The sequence below is a fragment of the Erythrolamprus reginae genome, chromosome Z (genome assembly GCF_031021105.1).
Source record: "Erythrolamprus reginae isolate rEryReg1 chromosome Z, rEryReg1.hap1, whole genome shotgun sequence".
NCBI lineage: Eukaryota > Metazoa > Chordata > Lepidosauria > Squamata > Dipsadidae > Erythrolamprus > Erythrolamprus reginae.
This window is the reverse complement of record NC_091963.1, coordinates 17,715,474-17,733,534: the sequence shown is the minus strand read 5'-3', so window position 1 is coordinate 17,733,534 and position 18,061 is coordinate 17,715,474. Positions and strand designations below refer to the sequence as shown.

Sequence of the window (18,061 nt, the reverse complement as noted above, 5' to 3'; positions counted from 1 at the left end):
CAAGTGTGCAAGTGTGTGTGTTTGTGCATATATCACCTTACAAGCAATTTATTAACCCACAGATCAATATTTTCCAGCAATACAATGAAGCGATTGGGATTATAACAGCAAAGAAAATATTTAACATGTATGTACACTCTCCTCCTTGTTCATTAAGCAGCCTTCCCTTGTCATTTTCTCCCATTAACTAATATGTTCCAGTCGGTTGCCTCTCTAATTTCCAGATTATGCAGAGATATGGATCTCATGAAACATCTGTAGGGGCTCCATGTCTTATTTAATTGTGAAGAATGTTCCAGAGCATCTGACTGAAGGAATCTGAGCTGATGATGATATAGACATGTTCTCCAGGAATTGATGGACTTGAAAGTTGCTTACTACAACCTCTAGCAAGCAATGGCTCTATTTAAACATTATCTTTTGATCCCTGTTCTTCCGTATAATCTTAAAATTCAAGAGAAACGTACAGAAAAAGTATGTAACTATTTTAATGCTTTATTCAAGACAGCCCACACCTTTAAAGTAACACTGGTAGCCAGCGCTACCAGTGCTCTCCCAGCGGCATGCACAGGCACATGCATCAGTGTGAGATTCAGCTTCCTGTGCATGCTCAGAAACTGAATCTCATGCGAGGATACTCAGGTGTGCAGGTTTTTACCGATTTTTGGCAATTTTTTTGCTTCCGTGCATGCACTCTCACGTATGAGAGCATCCTTGTGCAAGATCATTCATTCATTCATTCATTCATTCATTCATTCATTCATCCATTCATTCATACATTCATACATACATACATACATACATACATACATACATACATACATACATACATTTTATTTGTTTGTTTATTTGTTTGTTTGTTTGTTTGTTTATATGCTGCCCCTCTCCGAGGACTTTTCTTTTTAAAAGTTAATTCGGTTACACTGATTTGTACAATTCCTAGCAGGTAGCAATGATGGGATTCAGCCAGTTCTCTCCAGATCAAACAAACAGGTAGCAGCGACTGCAGGAGGCTCCACCCCCTGTCCTGACATAATGCGCAAGCACTGCGCATGTGCAGGAGGCCATGTGCATGCATAGACCAGGTTTGTGCAGGAGAAACGAGCGCTCACATTTGCGAACCGGTAGGGAAGGTAAGTGAATGCCTAATGTATCTGGTATGTAGACTCCCATAACACATTAGACTAATTCATGATTAGAAAGTTTGGTATTCACTGTGCTTTTATAAGCATAGCTCAAAACATGCCCCCAGATCAAAAACCAGTGTTTTCTTTCCAGAATTAAGCCTAGATCTGTATCCTTATTCACAAAGGCCCATAAAGAGTTCTCTGTGTTGAATGCATAAAGTTTTAGTCCCACATTCTCCGAATCTTTCTTTGCTAACAAGAACATTCTTACCATCAAGATATTTATAATTTTTGATCTTCATTCTTTCATAAGCCTTCTAACTTTTTTTTTAATTTTGTTAGAAAAGAGGAGAAGCTGGGGAAATGTCCAACATCCCCTGTTAGGTTCATGGTGCTTGACTTGCCTCTGGGGAGAGCTCTTGAGCCAAAGCATTGCTGATCTCAAAAAAGAATTTTGAATATCTCTGACCCCACAGTGAGCATGTTTGAAGAGCTGGCTTGTTTATTGCCAGGACTCCCATACCAAAATGGTGACATCACCCTGCTGTTATAGCCGCCACTGCACAGATAATTTGAGCTGTGTCACTTCATCCTCTGATTGTGAAATCTCTTAATCTGTTTACCACACTCTGTTAGTGAGGACCAGGGATTCCCACACACCCTGGAAACAGGGAATCCTTTCTCCACTGCTGAACATGCACTGCTGAAATAATTTTTAAAAAAAAACAAACAACATGTATATTTCCTTCCTTTAGCTTCCTTGTGAACAGTTTGGTTGATCGTTGGTCAGTTGATATCGCATGTTTACAACTGAAATTCAGTTAAATTCCTTTCACATTGCTTATTTGTCAAGTGACGATCTCTGAAGACAATCCGAATATTGTTGATTGATGAATCAGTACTGTATGATGTGGGGAAATTGAGACAAAGTGCACAATTTAGCTAATGTTCAACATCTTGTCAGCCTTGCCGATTCCAATTTTGAAAGACAACTGTGTGGCAAGGGTTTGCATAATGATCCGAGCAGAATTAAGTAATTTGGCTTCGGTGCAAGGAAGGTAAACTTTCTGTTTAACTTGCCTATTAAAGTCAACAAAGCTTGTCTTCTACTGGTGAATCCTGAACTGTTTGCAATTAAGGCGGCTTCTCTCATGCAAGGCTTTATTCAGCTTCTCAAGGGCCACAGAGGCCAAAAAGGATGGAGCCAGGCCTGTGCATGAAAAAATGGGAGTTTTGAGAAACAAACCCAGCAGCTTAAATGTTGCAAGAGTTGAATGTCCTGGTTTTCTCTTGATTCTTCTCCGCAATTCTCCAAAACGCAAAATAAAGGCCAAATATTTGAATAGTTAAGGGGGTCCTTTCGTGAAGGCCACAAATGGTTACCTGAACATCAAAAAAGAGTGTGAATTCAATCACTCAGGCACAGCCTCCAACTTATTATTTTTTTAAATACCCAGATGTTCCTGTCTGTTGGTAAGCCAGCTGCAGCCCTAGATCACACAATTTATGTAGCTCCTTTACTACATTTAATAAGAGATAACTCAAGCTATGGTCAGCTTGAAATAGCAGAAATAGCAGGGGGGGAAATTAACAAGGAATATGAAAGCTTACGTGGCTCACTCATTTTTAAATTTTTTATTTTATTTTTGCACTGAACAACAACTGAACTCAATGGCTTAAATAATCTACAGGTCTCTGGTTCCCAAATCTGAGTTTGATTTAAAAACAAACAAAGAAAAAAAATCTAATATATGAATGTGAAGCATATGGCCCTCTAGATTGCGATTTAACCCCACATCAGGGGTAAGCTAAAAATACTTTCAATTACACCATTTTGGCTTTGAATTGACAGCATTGCAATTGCTGAAATGATAGTGGAGGGAAAGGAAGTGAAATATTTCAGATACCTACTTTCCTCCCCTTTTTTCCCATAAAGCAGCCCATTCATTTTAGAAGAAATCTCACTTTCATTTATGTTATGGGTTTCTTACTTTAAAAAAAGAAGAAGAAAACCCATTAAAGTCATATATAGAAGAAGCAATGACAATATTGGGCAGCTGCTATTCTTTATCTTACTCTGCACAATAATCTTGTCAGACCAAAACCATTTTAGTTTGGGTCTTTGGATAACCACACTTTATAGTCTTTTGATGTACATTTTTTACTGTGGGAATCTGGGAGGGGAAATTGCATGAGGGCTGTCTGCATGTAGCCATAACAAATTATTTCTAGATAGTCAAGGTCATCCTTTGTCGTCGCACTCCTGCACCTGCACAGAAGGAGATGGGTGGTTCTGCAAAGTTTGCAGTTGAAGATTAGTCAATGTGATGGATTTGGAGGTGTGGGAACAAGGGCTTGAACTTACAACTGGTTGAAGAAACCCCTGGAGACTTCAGATTTGGGTTCTCCAAGATGTGCCAACATGGCTCTACTAATAAATTGGAACTTTGAAGAATACTTTGCTTTAATTTTGAAGCTATTTGGAACCCTGACAAATCTTTTAAATAACAAGGTTAAAGTAATGCTTACCCTCATAACAATTTTTTCCTTCTCTACGTCTGCAAAACTGGCTCAGCAACAAACATAACCAATGTATAATGGCATGTGAGAATGGCCTTGGGAAACAGAGGGAAGATGCAGCCAAAACTACATAATATACTGCTCAAAAAAATAAAGGGAACACTCAAATAACACATCCTAGTTCTCAGTGAATGAAATATTCTCATTGGATATTTTGTTCTGTACAAAATTGAATGTGCACAACAGCATGTGAAATTGATTGCCAATCAGTGTTACTTCCTAAGTGGATAGTTTGATTTCACAGAAGTTTGATTTACTTGGAGTTATATTGTGTTGTTTAAGTGTTCCCTTTATTTTTTTTGAGCAGTGTATAAAAGAATAGAATAGAATAGAATAGAATAGAATAGAATAGAATAGAATTTTTATTGGCCAAGTGTGATTGGACAAACAAGGAATTTGTCTTGATGCATATGCTCTCAACGTACATAAAATAAAATATACATTTGTCAAGAATCATGTGATACAACACTTAATGATTGTCATAGGGGTCAAATAAGCAATGAAGAAGCAATATTAATAAAAATCTTAGGATATACGCAACAAGTTACAGTCATACAGTCAACATGGGAGGAAATGGGTGATAGGAATGATGAGAAAAACTAGTAGAATAGAAGACAATGTAACCCACATCATGCATGTAATGGGAAAGAAGCTTAGGAGGGACGCTTCCTAATTTAGTGGAATGGAAAGGAGATGATGGGGACAAACATAATTTCAAATTTGCAAGATTGATGCCCATCTTGTGAAGCTGGAAATACAACAGATGAACTATATTACTTTATAGTAATGTTATTTTAATAGATATTTGCAAATCTGAAAGTACAGTGATCCCTCGATTATCGCGGGGGTTACGTTCCAAGACCTCCCACGATAATCGATTTTCTGCGGTATAGCGGCGCGGAAGTAAAAACACCATCTGCGCATGCACGCCCTTTTTCCATGGCCGCGCAAGGGCTTGCAGGTGGAGGCGGGGAGCGACGAAAGTGCGGAAGCCGACAAAGATTGCTTTGAATGTCGGCTGCCTCCACCCCCCCAGCACCCGCCCGCCGTTCGCCCGCCCGCCCGCCCGCCGCTCGCCTGCCCGCTGCTCACTCGGCCACCCGGCGTTCGCCCGCCCGCCCTCCGTTCGCCGCTCGCCCGCCTGCCGTTCGCCCGGCCGCTCACTCACCGCTTGCCCATTCGCCCGGCCGCCCGGCCGCTCGCCCGCCATTCGCCCGCCATTCGCCCGCCATTCGCCCGGCCACCCACCGTTCGCCCGGCCGCTCGATAGAGAAAGAGAGAGAAGGAAAGAAAGAGATGAGAGAGGGAGGAAGAGAGTGAGAGAGTGGAAGAAAGAGAGAGAGAGAAGAGTGGAAGGAAGAGAGAGAGAAATGATAGAAAAAAGGGGAGAAAAAAAGAGAAATGAGAAAATGATTGAAGCAGAGAATGACAGGAAAGAAAGAGAAAGAGACAGAGAAGTGACTCTTGGTGATGACATATGACGTCATCGGGTGGGAAAAACCGTGGTATAGCAAAAAAACCATGGAGTATTTTTTAATTAATATTTTTTGAAAAACCGTGGTATAGCGTTTCGCGAAAATCGAGACCGCGAAAATCGAGGGATCACTGTATACTTGCCCACTTCCCTGGTAACCTCTTTATAGCCCAAGAAATAAGGAAAATTCCTTCTGAACTGCTTGCCCTATCCAGGGTTACCTTACCTTTTACCTCTTTCCTTAGCAACAGTCTCTTCCCCCTATCTCCTAAGGTCATCCCTACATATGATTATCATTTTGATTCAACTTCTCCTACTTTGACTGCCAAAAAGGATCTGATCTTAACAGGCCTTTGCTCCCCTGAGTCAGGAGGGCAGAGTGAAAAGAAAAACTGGCTGCTGAAGCACTCCAGACACTTAAGCTCATCTCATTCTTTAACTCGGTGGCACTAGTTCCAGAGGTGATTGCAGAAAAAATAACGGATAAGAAAGATGGCATATTTCACAAGAGTCATGTATTTGAGAGCCAGGAAAGACTACTTGCATTGGCTGCTGATCAGTTTCCAGTCACAATTCAAAGTGTTGGTCATGACCTTTAAAGCCCTAAAGGGCATTGGACCAGATTACCTCCGGAACCGCCTGCTACTGCACGAATCCCAGCGACCGATAAGGTCCCACAGAGTTGGCCTTCTCCGGGTCCCGTCGACTAAACAATGTCGTTTGGCAGGCCCCAGGGGAAGAGCCTTCTCTGTGGCGGCCCCGGCCCTCTGGAACCAACTCCCCCTGCAGATTAGAACTGCCCTCACCCTCCCTGTCTTTCGTAAACTACTCAAGACTCATTTATACTGCCAGGCATGGGGGAGTTGAAATAGCCCTTCCCCCTAGGCCATTACAAGTTTGTGTGTATGTTGGTTTTATAATAGGGGTTTTAGTTGTTTTTATTATTGGATTGTACATGTTGTTTTTATTATTGTTGTTAGCCGCCCCGAGTCTACGGAGAGGGGCGGCATACAAATCCAATAAATAATAATAATAATAATAATAATTATTATTATTATTATTATTATTATTATTATTATTATTATTATTATTATTATTATTACACAGTGGCCTGGCTTGCAGAAGTTGCTAGGGGGGTTGTGTGTGTGTATGTGCTGTTGTGTTATCCAAGGTATATTGCACTACAAGGAAGAGAAATAGCTTCACGCCCAACTAAACAGGGAGCTTCAGCTCCATTTGCAGGTCATGAGGACTAGGGGTTGTCTATTTTGCAGCAGAATAATGAGCCCTGGCTCTGTGGCTTAAAAACTGCCATATTAGTAAGATAGATGTCAGACTGAACAACACCATGAATATTATAAGCAAATGTATTATAAGCGAATGAGGACCCGGATTGTGGGGGCAATAGGCTCTGTTAAAAAAGTGCTATTGCTAGCATGTTATAAGTCGCCCTGAGTCTAAGGAGAAGGGCGGCATAAAAATCAAATAAATAATTAATGAAAATAATAATTATACATATAGATGTATCAGAATGCTGCATTCAGTTTTGGTCATCGCGATGCAAAAAAGATGTTGAGACACTAGAAAAAATGCAGAGAAGAGCAACAAAGATGATTAGGGGACTGGAGGCTAAAACATATGAAGAACGGTTGCAGGAAATGGGCATAGCTGGTTTAATGAAAAGAAGGACCAGGGGAGACATGATAGCAGTGTTCCAATATCTCAGGGGTTGCCACAAAGAAGAAGGAGTCAACCTATTCTCCAAAGCACCTGAGGGTAGAATAAGAAGCAATGGGTGGAAGCTGAACAAGGAGAGAAGGAAGCTGAACTAAGGAGAAATTTCCTGACAGTTAGAACAATTAATCAGTGGAACAGCTTGCCTCCAAAAGTTGTGAATGCTCCAACACTGGAAGTTTTAAAGAAGATGTTGCATAACCGTCTGTCTGAAATAGTGTAGGGTTTCCTACCTAAGCAGGGGGTTGGACTAGAAGACCTCCAAGGTCCTTTCAAACTCTGTTGTTGTTATTGTTAATAAAACCACTCTGACTTAGCAGCTTCCTGTTCTGAGCTATATACCAACAGCAGCTTTACAAAGGCAAAATGCACTAGTGAGAGAATAGAGAAAAATACAGAATTTAAAAAAGTACGGAAAAACTATTTACAACTCATTCCTAAACTGTACACAAAACTTCCTCATTTATCAACTGTAAGGCTGAAATCCAGGAAATGTCATTGACACTTGTATAACATCTTACCCAACTTGCCCAACAACTTTAACATTGATTCCCAAAGGAAAGCCAAATGAAATCCTAATGGACACCATTTAAATATGAGCCAGCAATGTGCAGCAGCTGCCAAAAAAGCCAACACAGTTCTAGACTGCACTAACAGAGGGATAGAATCAAGATCATGTGAAGTGTCAATAGTACTATTATATAATGTCTTGGTACGGCCACACTCAGAATACTGCATTCAGTTTTGGTTGCCACGATGTAAAAATGATGTTGTGGCTCTAGAAAAAGTGCAGAGAAGAGCAACAAAGATGATTAGGGGACTGGAGTTCCTGGTTGCAGGAACTGGGCATGTACAGTTTAACCCTGCTGTTCTGTTTAGAAAAAATCCCTAATCTTATGTTCCCGGGTCTATTTGACCCGGACTGCAAATTGATCATTTTAGGTACTTATATTTGGTCTTTTTGAAAGCTTTTTTCACCTGGAAACAAGTTTGAACATTTCTGCACACAATGGAATGAAAATTGAACTGAAAAAATTAATCCTTATTGGTTTATTTTGCACATAAATGTGCCTCCCCCCCGTTTTTGTGAAATGTTTTTCAATTTATGGATAGTTTTGCTTGCAAAATGCATTCTATTTTACTGAAGTTGGTGTGGGATTGGTAGCTTGAACATTTCTGCACACAATGATATGAAAATTGAAATGAAAAAAGTAAATCTTATTGGTTTATTTTTCTGATATAATGTATGCCCCCCCTGTTTCTGTGAAATAGTCTTCACTTTATGGATAGTTTTGTTATCAAAATGCATTCTATTTTACTGAAGTTGGTGTGGGATTGGTAGCTTGAACATTTCTGCACACAATGATATGAAAATTGAAATGAAAAAAGTAAATCTTATTGGTTTATTTTTCTGATATAATGCATGCCCCCCCTGTTTCTGTGAAATAGTCTTCACTTTATGGATAGTTTTGTTATCAACATGCATTCTATTTTACTAAAGTTGGTGTGGGATTTGTAGCTTGAACATTTCTGAACATAATGATATGAAAATTGAACTGGAAAAATTGATGCGTATTGGTTTATTTTGCACATAAAGTTATTTCAATTTATATTAAAAAATATGCTGTTAATTTTTTTTAAAATTTTTTTACAGGGACTCAAACTTGGCTTCGGGTCACATACGACCCGAACAGAACAGCAGGGTTAATTAAAGGAAGGACTAGGGGAGACATGATAGCAGTATTCCAATATTTCAGGGGTTGCCACAAAGAAGACTATTCTCCAGAGCACCTGAGTATGGAAACTAAACAAGGAGTGAAGCAATTTAGAACTAAGGATAAATTTCCCGACAGTTAGAACAATTAATCCATGGAACAACTTGCCTTCAGAAGTTGTGAATGCTCCAACACTGGAGCATTCACTTCACTGGAAGTTTTTGAGAAGATATTGGATAACCATTTGTCTGCAATGGTGTAAGCAGGGGGTTGGACTAGAAGATCTCCAAGGTCCCTTCCATCTCTGCTGCTGCTGCTGTTGTTATAGTTGTTGTTGTTGTTATGTTGGTAATTGAAGATAGATTTTTAATAACATTTACCATATACTAATTGATATGAAATGTTAATATATATTGCTACTCCATGTACGAAATCTCATACGCTAAATAAATAAATTGATTGCAAGAGTCAAAAAGCAATAAAAGCAGCTGCAGGGACAGGAGAGAAAACGGACAGTAGATTTTTCATCACAAATGTAAATTAGAAGGGCCAGTATTAGAACCTTGTGTGTCAAACTTCCTAAACGATAGGTTTGTGGTTAGAGTAGCTTGTTCCTTAGGAAGCATCTGGAAAAAAATATTATTCTAAGCTGGGATACTCATTTAAACCACCTGCACCAACAACATGAGGATATCTTATTCCTTGCCAATTTGGGGGCGGGGGGGCAGTGCACCAAGAGACTTGACAGATGAGATCAGATCTTTGGGAAATGTTCTTCAAATTTCCCCAGGAGGAAAACTGGATCATCAATTTCCCTCCTCATTTTTTTTTCTGGGGGAAGGATGAGTGAATAGGTGAATATTAATTTAATGGGATCCCCATAGGAAACTTAAATAGGCTTGTTCCAGAGATGTTAACTGGATTCTGTAGATCAAGGCTAAAGGATGGTAAAATTCAATATCACATGCTGTCCCAAAGGTGCTGAAGAGCTGGAGAAGCTTCTTGGTGTATGGACATCAATTTCTGGAATTCCTCAGCCAGCTTATCTATTCTGGGATTTAAACTACACTCACCTTCATTTTCCTACGGTTTGGGAAATATTGTACTAGGCCAATGATGGTGAACCTTTCTTTGCTCGGGTGCCAAAAGGGTGCGCATATGCCCAGACCCATAATGCAATGCCCTATCCCCAGGCATGCATGCACAATCCCCTGTCCTTCCCCACATACTTGCACAGACCTCACTGAAGCCTCCAGACTTCCTGTAGGCCCATAGGAGCATTATTATCCCTCCCCAGGTATCAGGAAAGCTTCCATAGCCTACCAGAAGTTCAGTAATAAACTTCCAGTAGGTCCATCGGGCCATTTTTCGCCATCCCCAGGCTTCAGAAAGCTTTCCTGAAACCTGAGGAGGGTGAAAACAGCCTCCCCCCACCCTCTGGAAGGCTAAAAAATCAGATGGCCAGCATGCATATGCATGCAGCAGCTGACATTAAGGCAAAACCCATGGTGGCGTAGCAGGTAGAGTGCTGTACTACAGGCCACTGAAGCTGACTGTAGATCTGTAGGTCAGCGGTTCAAATCTCATCAGTGGCTCAAGGTTGACTCAGCTTTCCATCCTTCCGAGGTGGGTAAAATGAGAACCCGGATTGTGGGGGCAATATGCTGGCTCTGTTAAAAAAGTGCTATTGCTAACATGTTGTAAGCCGCCCTGAGTCTAAGGAGAAGGGTAGCATAAAAATCAAATGAATGAATGAATGAATGAATGAGTGAATGAATAAATAAATGAATGAATGAATGAATGAATGAATGAATGAATGAATGAATGAATAAATGTCTCGGGTACCCTCAGATATGGCTCCGTGTACCACCTGCGGCACCCATGCTATAGGTTCACCATCATGGCGCTAAGAAATATCTAATTGGGCAGGACCTTGGTCACATATGCAACATATGCAGCTTTTTGACACATCACTGAGCACATTCCTAAAAGTGATGCATATTGTGTTAGAAATGGCCATGAAGCCTTTTTCCAGCAGTGGTCTCATCCATCCACTTACTTACCACCCGTGGATCTCCCCAGGTAATGAGGACAATTTGAGAAGGTTGTCCCAGGGACTCTTCTGCTAGAACAATTTCCTCTCCCGTTCCTTCTTTTCAACAAGGAGAAAAAGCAAGGAGAAAAGAAGGAACGTGCCCTTTCTTGTATATATGAATGCTATCCAAAGGTGCTTTTTCAAGAGACAATTGAACTTTCTGGTTTTTCCTTGAAAACATTTTGCGCCTCATCCAAGAATTTTTTCATTCCCCACCATCCAGTCAGAACTTAAGAAACTTCTTGGATGATAAGTGAAATGTCCTCAAAGAAGAATCCGAAAGCCCAGGTACCTCTTGAAAAAGTACCTTTGGGACAACCATGACCTGGATGGCTGAGAATCTCCATAGATATATGGATGCAACAATTTATATTTTGTCCTACAGCCAATGGCTGAAGGCAATTTACAGTGCTATATGTTAAATCAAACTAAAATAGGACAATCCCCAATTAATTGCAGCCACAAAGTTATGGAAATAACCCTGACCCGTCATCCATGCCAAAAGCTCTAAGGAACAAGAATGTTCTTGTATAAATCATGCAAGGTGATGCCTTTTTGTAACATAGGGACAAGGTGTTCCATGGTCTGGAGGTTGCAATAAAAATAGTGCAAGTCAGGGCACTTCATCCTTTCATCTTCGCATCCCTTTATAGGATGAATTCAAATGATTATGCTGATTCTGGACAATAGAAATGGTCCATTACGAACTTGGATGCCTCTAGGATTTACAGGTTAAACCATCACCACAGATAGTAGAGAAGGCAGTTTTGTTATGTATACTTCTATTAAAAATATCAAAAATATAGAATAGGAGTGAAAATGCAAGTTATAGGGAAATTTGGAAGGGAAAGAAGAGAAAAAGAAAAGTGTGGGAAGTAGAAGAAAAGTGTTAACTTCCAACTCTCTTCAGTGCAGTACAATAAAGGCAATAAAATTGCAGACTCAACTTTTTCCTTTTGTGTACCTCATATATGCTAGACATTTCTATGACAATAAATTTATCTAATCAGCAAATACCAGAATTTCATTTTTCCCCCTGTCTTGAGCACAACATCTAGAAGTGATTTCCAAGCATAATCAATGTTGTATGTATTATTTTCTTTGATTAAAGCTGTTAATTTGGCTATCTTTGCCAGCTCCACCAGTTTTTCCAGCCATTCTTCCATGGTGGGAATTAGTTATCACTTTCCTCTTTTTTTGGCAAATAAACCGTTCTTGTAGCAGTTAGTATAAACAACAGCAAAATTCCAGATTTTTTTTTTCAGATTGCTTGTTAAAAAAACCTAAAAGAAGTGTCTCTGGTTTGAATTTTATAAGCATTTTGAGAATCTTCTGCATCGAAATATGAATCAGGTGGGAAAGAAGATAGTCAGGTACCTCTACTTAAGAACTTAATTCATTCCATGACCAGGTTCTTAAGTAGAAAAGTTTGTAAGTAGAAGCAATTTTTCCCAAAGGAATCAATGTAAAAGCAAATAATGCGTGCAGACCCATTAGGAAAGAAATAAAAGCTCAGAATTTAGGTGGGAGGAGGAGGAGGAAGAAGAGGAGGAATGAAGAAGGTGAGGTGAGGTGAATCAAAAAAATCCAAAACTTTAAGGCTTTTTTTAAAAAAAGAGGGACTGTGAGCAGTGTTCCCTCTAATTTTTTTTTTTTGGGGGGGGGGGGGGCGGAAAAGTATAGTGTCTGAGCGGCAGTCCCTTCGGGACTGGGAGGCACAGAAATAATAAATAAATAAATAAACAAACAAACAAACAAACAAATAAACAAAAAACCCACCCTGTTTTACCTCAGAGAATTTCAAAATAAAACACTGTACTGTGTGTCTATAACAGTGAGCTCATAATAGGGCAACTCTATCAATGTCAAAATGCCACTTAAATAGTTGAGCTAGTTTCAAACTAGATTTTGATTTTCTTTCTCTCTTCCTTACTCCCATTCTTTTTCTTTCTCTTTTCCTTCCTCTCTTTTTTCTATCTGTTTCTCTCTCTTCCTCTCTTCCTCTTTCTCTCCTTCCCTCTCACTCTTTCCCTCTCGGCTTCTGGGCAGGTTTGGAAAACTGAGTTGATGATGATTTTTAAGTGAGCGATTGCTCACTGCTCAGCTTAGAGGGAACTATGACTGTGAGGCAGCGAGGAGGAGCACGCGCCTCCCATACACCTGGCGCGAGGCTGCCTCCCATACACTGCACCCGAGAGAGAAACCCAGGAGGGATGGCAGGAAACTGGCCGGGCCTTCATGCCGCTCTCAAATTTCATGGGAAATTTTTTCCGGGCTCAGGTTCTTAAGTAGAAAATGGTTCTGAAGAAGAGGAAAAAAAAACTTGAACACCCGGTTCTTATCTAGAAAAGTTCTTAAGTAGAGGCGTTCTTAGGTAGAAGTACCACTGTAATTGAATGGGTGCCCTAGTAATATTTTGTGGCTTTCAGTTGTGTTGTATTTGGATTCTCTGAACCATTTCACATCTTCTACCATTGGATTGACTATAATACTAATACGGTAACTATAAAGTTGAGAAGCCCAAAAAATAAGAACCGATGAAATTGAAATCTCAATTATATTTGTTGCAGGTGTGAAATGCTACCGGTTTGGGTATACTGGTAGTGACGGCAGATGGTGGTTCAGTGAACCAATAGCAACAAAAGTGTGAGGCTCCACCACCCACCCAGACACTGCCATTTTCATTTTTAACACCCCTCGTGCATGCACAAAGCCTTCTGCACATGCACAGAGAGTGAAAAATTGCACGCTTCTGAACCAGTAGGGAAGGCAAGTAGATTTCACCATTGCTCTATGGTACTGACATTATTATTATTATTATTATTATTATTATTATTATTATTATTATTATTATTTATTGGATTTGTATGCCGCCCCTCTCCGCAGACTCGAGGCGGCTAACAACAACGATAAAAAACAACATGTAATAAAGGGCTAGTCCTCAAACAGGACTAGCAGATTAACTAAGTCTTGTCCCAGAATATTTAGTGCTGGTTGTAGGGGATGACAGTCGCAACAAAGTGATCAATATAACTCATTAAATTTGAAAAGCACGTTTCTCATTCCTTGTGTTTTAATGGTGTGTCATCGCACTTGCCTATCTTTGTGCTCATATTTTACATTACAGGTTTAATCTAAAAATATGTTTAATTACAGCATGCCTGTTACTGGGGAGAAAATAGAACCAACAAATTCAGGGAGTTAATTTTAATGATGATTGCTATTTTAATGGGGGGATATTTTTAGCTGAATTTGAAATGCAAAAAAAGGAATTATTTATTTATTTTGATGGGCCATGGAGGACGTAAGAAGCTTTAAAACATCTAACAAGCAAAGCAAACCCTTTACATTAAATCAGATTGAGAGAAAGGTATTTTAAGAAGGGAAGGGTGGACAGGACACTCACGTAAATCATGCAGGAAAAAAGGTGAAACTCCTTCAAATGAAAAGTATCAAGAGCACATCTGAGCATTTTTCACCCCAGTTTGATCATTTGGATCTGTCTGGCCCCAAACCGTGAAGATGTTGCTTTGCTCTATCATGTCCACTTGACAAGCATATTAAAGATCTGTCATTTTTCAAATGGGGCAGACTGTCACTTTGAAGGCTCGTCCAGAGGGCTCCATTCAACACCCAATGCGCACATAAGCTCAGTCCACATCTGCTAAGAGTGGAGGGTGGAATTTTCCAGAGAATGGCATGCTATGAATCACCAGGGTTGGAAGGAAGCATGTTCCAATAAATAATTTCTCTTTTGTGTGAAAGGTAGTGTGGCAGTTGCGAAAAGCCTGTTCTAGCGGTCTTTGACCCTGGGATCTGTTCTCTGAACTTCATTTGGAAGCAGTTTATTTTCACAGTCGAAATGTTAGATGAAACCATAATATTTACTATTCCGCATTTGTTCAATGTCAGGGTAATATATTGCTAAGCAACACCCAGCAATAAAATGAAAGGAGTGCCAGTTCTCATTCACTGTATCAGCTAAGAAGGGCAGGCATTGAACAAGGGTATGGTCAAAATGGCCCTTTATTTAGTTACATTTTCATAACAGAACTAAAGATACTAATAGAGATTTCAGTGTGTTCTTCAAAAAAAAATATCATGATTATGAAGCAATTTAGAAGGAAATATTTGGCATTTGATATTTTTTTCCCCTAACAACTGTAATTAAACCTTCCATATGTAGGTTTTTTATGAGAAACCTAATCCAGAACTACCACAAATAAGCAAGTGGTTTTGGTTTAATAGAGAATATCAGCTCAACATTTACCTTAATTTGTTAGCTTGACATCAGTTATAATTAAAATGATGGAGACTCTACTCAAAAAGAGGATAAATCAGCACCTAAGAAACAACAACTTATTGGACCCAAATCAGCATGGCTTTACTGAAGGCAAATCATGTCAGACTAATCTCATTGATTTCTATGACTATGTCAAAAAGGTGTTGGATGAAGGTGGTGCCATGGATATTGCCTATACGGTTCCACATAAAGAGCTGATAGATAAGTTAGTGAAGATTGGACTTAATCCCTGGATAGTTCAGTGGATTTGCAGCTGGCTGAAGCATAGACATCAGAGAGTTATTGTTAATGGCAAGTATTCTGAACAGAGACAGGTTACAAGCGGTGTGCCACAAGGGTCTGTTCTGGGTCTTATTCTTTTTAATGTGTTTGTGAGTGACATAGGGGAAGGTTTGGTAGGGAAGATTTGCCTATTTGCCGATGACTCTAAAGTGTGCAATAGGGTTGATATTCCTGGAGGCGTCTGTAATATGGTAAATGATTTAGCTTTACTAGATAAATGGTCAAAGCAATGGAAACTGCAGTTTAATGTTTCCAAATGTAAAATAATGCACTTGGGGAAAAGGAATCCTCAATCTGAGTATTTCATTGGCAGTTCTGTGTTAGCAAAAACTTCAGAAGAGAAGGATTTAGGGGTAGTGATTTCTGACAGTCTCAAAATGGGTGAGCAGTGTGGTCGGGCAGTAGGAAAGGCAAGTAGGATGCTTGGCTGCATAGCTAGAGGTATAACAAGCAGGAAGAGGGAAATTGTGATCCCGCTATATAGAGCGCTGGTGAGACCACATTTGGAATACTGTGTTCAGTTCTGGAGACCTCACCTACAAAAAGATATTGACAAAATTGAATGGGTCCCTCCCCTGTGGTCCCGCCAACCTGTATTGCTTAGTCGACGAGACCCGGAGGAGGCCAACTCTGTGAGCTCTTATTGGACTCTGGGAGGTATAATTATGATTGTAAGTCATGTCAATCATTAACTGGGTCATCATGTGACTGTATCTTTTTTGCAGTGATATTTAGGTAAATTTGGCAATCAGAAAACAAAGAGCATGGCTGTCCAAAATGGTTTTTTGGTTTTTTTTGCAGTTTCCAGAAAAATAAAAACATCATAAATCATGGAACACTGAAAATAACCACGAGTATGGATCAGGGCTGAGTAGCCAAATGCAAACACAGGACCTTGGGGAAGGGCAGCTGTCAGAGCTTCAAATCCAAGTTGCAATCAGCTGTCGGGAGGCCTGTTGCAACTTTGAATGATCACCAAGCAATTGGTCATAAATCAAGGATGAACTGCAGGTGATTTTAAAGAAGAAAAATCATGGAGGACTGAACTATCAATAGCTTCTAGCTTTCCTGGCTGCATATTATCTCCTGAACTACAAGCAGCATATCTTAAATAGCAGCTACTAGAGAGTAACAGTAGAAGAGTTCTAGTGTTTGTCAAATGTGTCTAATTGACCACTTCATGAAATAGCAGGTTGTCCATTGTTCAGGTTATTTGGGGAAAAATCTTATATCTATATCTATGATTTGTATCTGTATCTATATCTATAGTTAGTTTGTGTGTGTGTGTGTGTGTGTGTGTGTGTGTGTGGTGTGTGATAATGTCGCTTGGCGGGACCCAGGGGAAGAGCCTTCTCTGTGGCAGCCCCGGCCCTCTGGAACCAACTCCCCCCAGAGATTAGAATTGCCCCCACCCTCCTTGCCTTTCGTAAGCTGCTTAAAACCCACCTCTGCCACCAGGCATGGGGGAACTGAAATATTCTTTCCCCTAGGCCTCTACAATTTTATGCATGGTATGTCTGTATGTATGTTTGGTTTTATAACAAGGTTTTTTAACTGGTTTAGTATTGGATTATTGTTGTATGCTGTTTTATTGCTGTTGTTAGCCGCCCCAAGTCTGCGGAGAGGGGTGGCATACAAATCCAATAAATAAATAAATAATTCCAGCTTTGAATTACTATACCACTTTTTTATATCATTAAAAATGTTATAAATGTTTTTTTTTAATGAACTGTTTCACATAGATGTAGCCACCATACATATAATTTGAGACTACATGCTGGTCAATGTTCTTCTATTTCATGTTGAAAAGAAAAAAGAAAGGGCTTAATCTGAAACATACGTATGATCCTGACGTCTCCAAGGGGAGAAAAAGTGTAAATCTATATATAAAGTATTTTCAAGTGTATAACATGCACCAGTGTATAAGATGCACCTAGATTTTAGAGGAGGAAAACAAGGAAAAAAAGTTTTCTGAACCAAAGGTGTAGTATTATATTGTTTAATAAAATACCAGTGTAGCAGAATATTTTTAAAACCATGTACACTTTTTACAAACTTCAAACTTCACAGATTCAAGACTTGTGGGTTCAATTCCCAGAATTCCTCCACCAGTCATGCTAGCACAGAAATGGGAGTTGAAGTTCACAAGCCTTAAACTTTCCTTCACGTTGCCCCATTGGAGGCCCCTAGATGGGGCCCACTCTGTTTTCCTGCACTTCTGTCAATCAGCAGAGGGACGGACAGGCCCCACAGCCCAATATGGCTGCGCTCCAGGAAAAAGAGACCCCACCTGGATAGCCATGGTAGGCTTCTCCTGGGCCAGGAGTGACTTCATGGGTGGCCAATGGGGGGGATTAGTTTTGGGGAGCTGCCGGACAGGTGAGTGGCTGTGGCAGGGGCCAGCTGAGTGCCCCCAAAAGTGGAAAATTGAGATGGGGGCTGATGGAGCTGAGCCTCCTCCTGCTGGACAATCAAGGCCACCCCATGGGCCTCCTCCATGGGCTGGATGCACCAAGGGGATGCCCACCTGCTTCTTCACAGCTGCCACCATGCACCCCGCCTCATCTGCCTGGTGGTGGGCATTTTTCACAGGGTCCCTGTCGGCACCACCCCCAGATCAGATACCCGCAGCTCCAAATCTTGTGTAAAAACCACCCAGAGGAATTGGGGGTGGCAGGGAGGAAACACCCGGAGATACCGGAGGGAAGAATTGGCTTATTGGTTCGATCAGCGAGCTTTGCGCATTGATTC

General features: G+C 40.3%; 1 long non-coding RNA gene across 1 annotated transcript; it reads right to left on the bottom strand.

Annotated features, from left to right (window-relative positions):
* Positions 1-482: 482 nt before the first annotated feature.
* On the bottom strand, positions 483-14,388 carry LOC139153288 (uncharacterized). Its single transcript, XR_011556787.1, has 2 exons — positions 14,132-14,388; positions 483-2,510 (listed from the first exon to the last, which is right to left on the bottom strand). It is a non-coding gene; the product is annotated as an uncharacterized lncRNA (long non-coding RNA).
* Between the last annotated feature and the right edge of the window lie 3,673 nt (positions 14,389-18,061).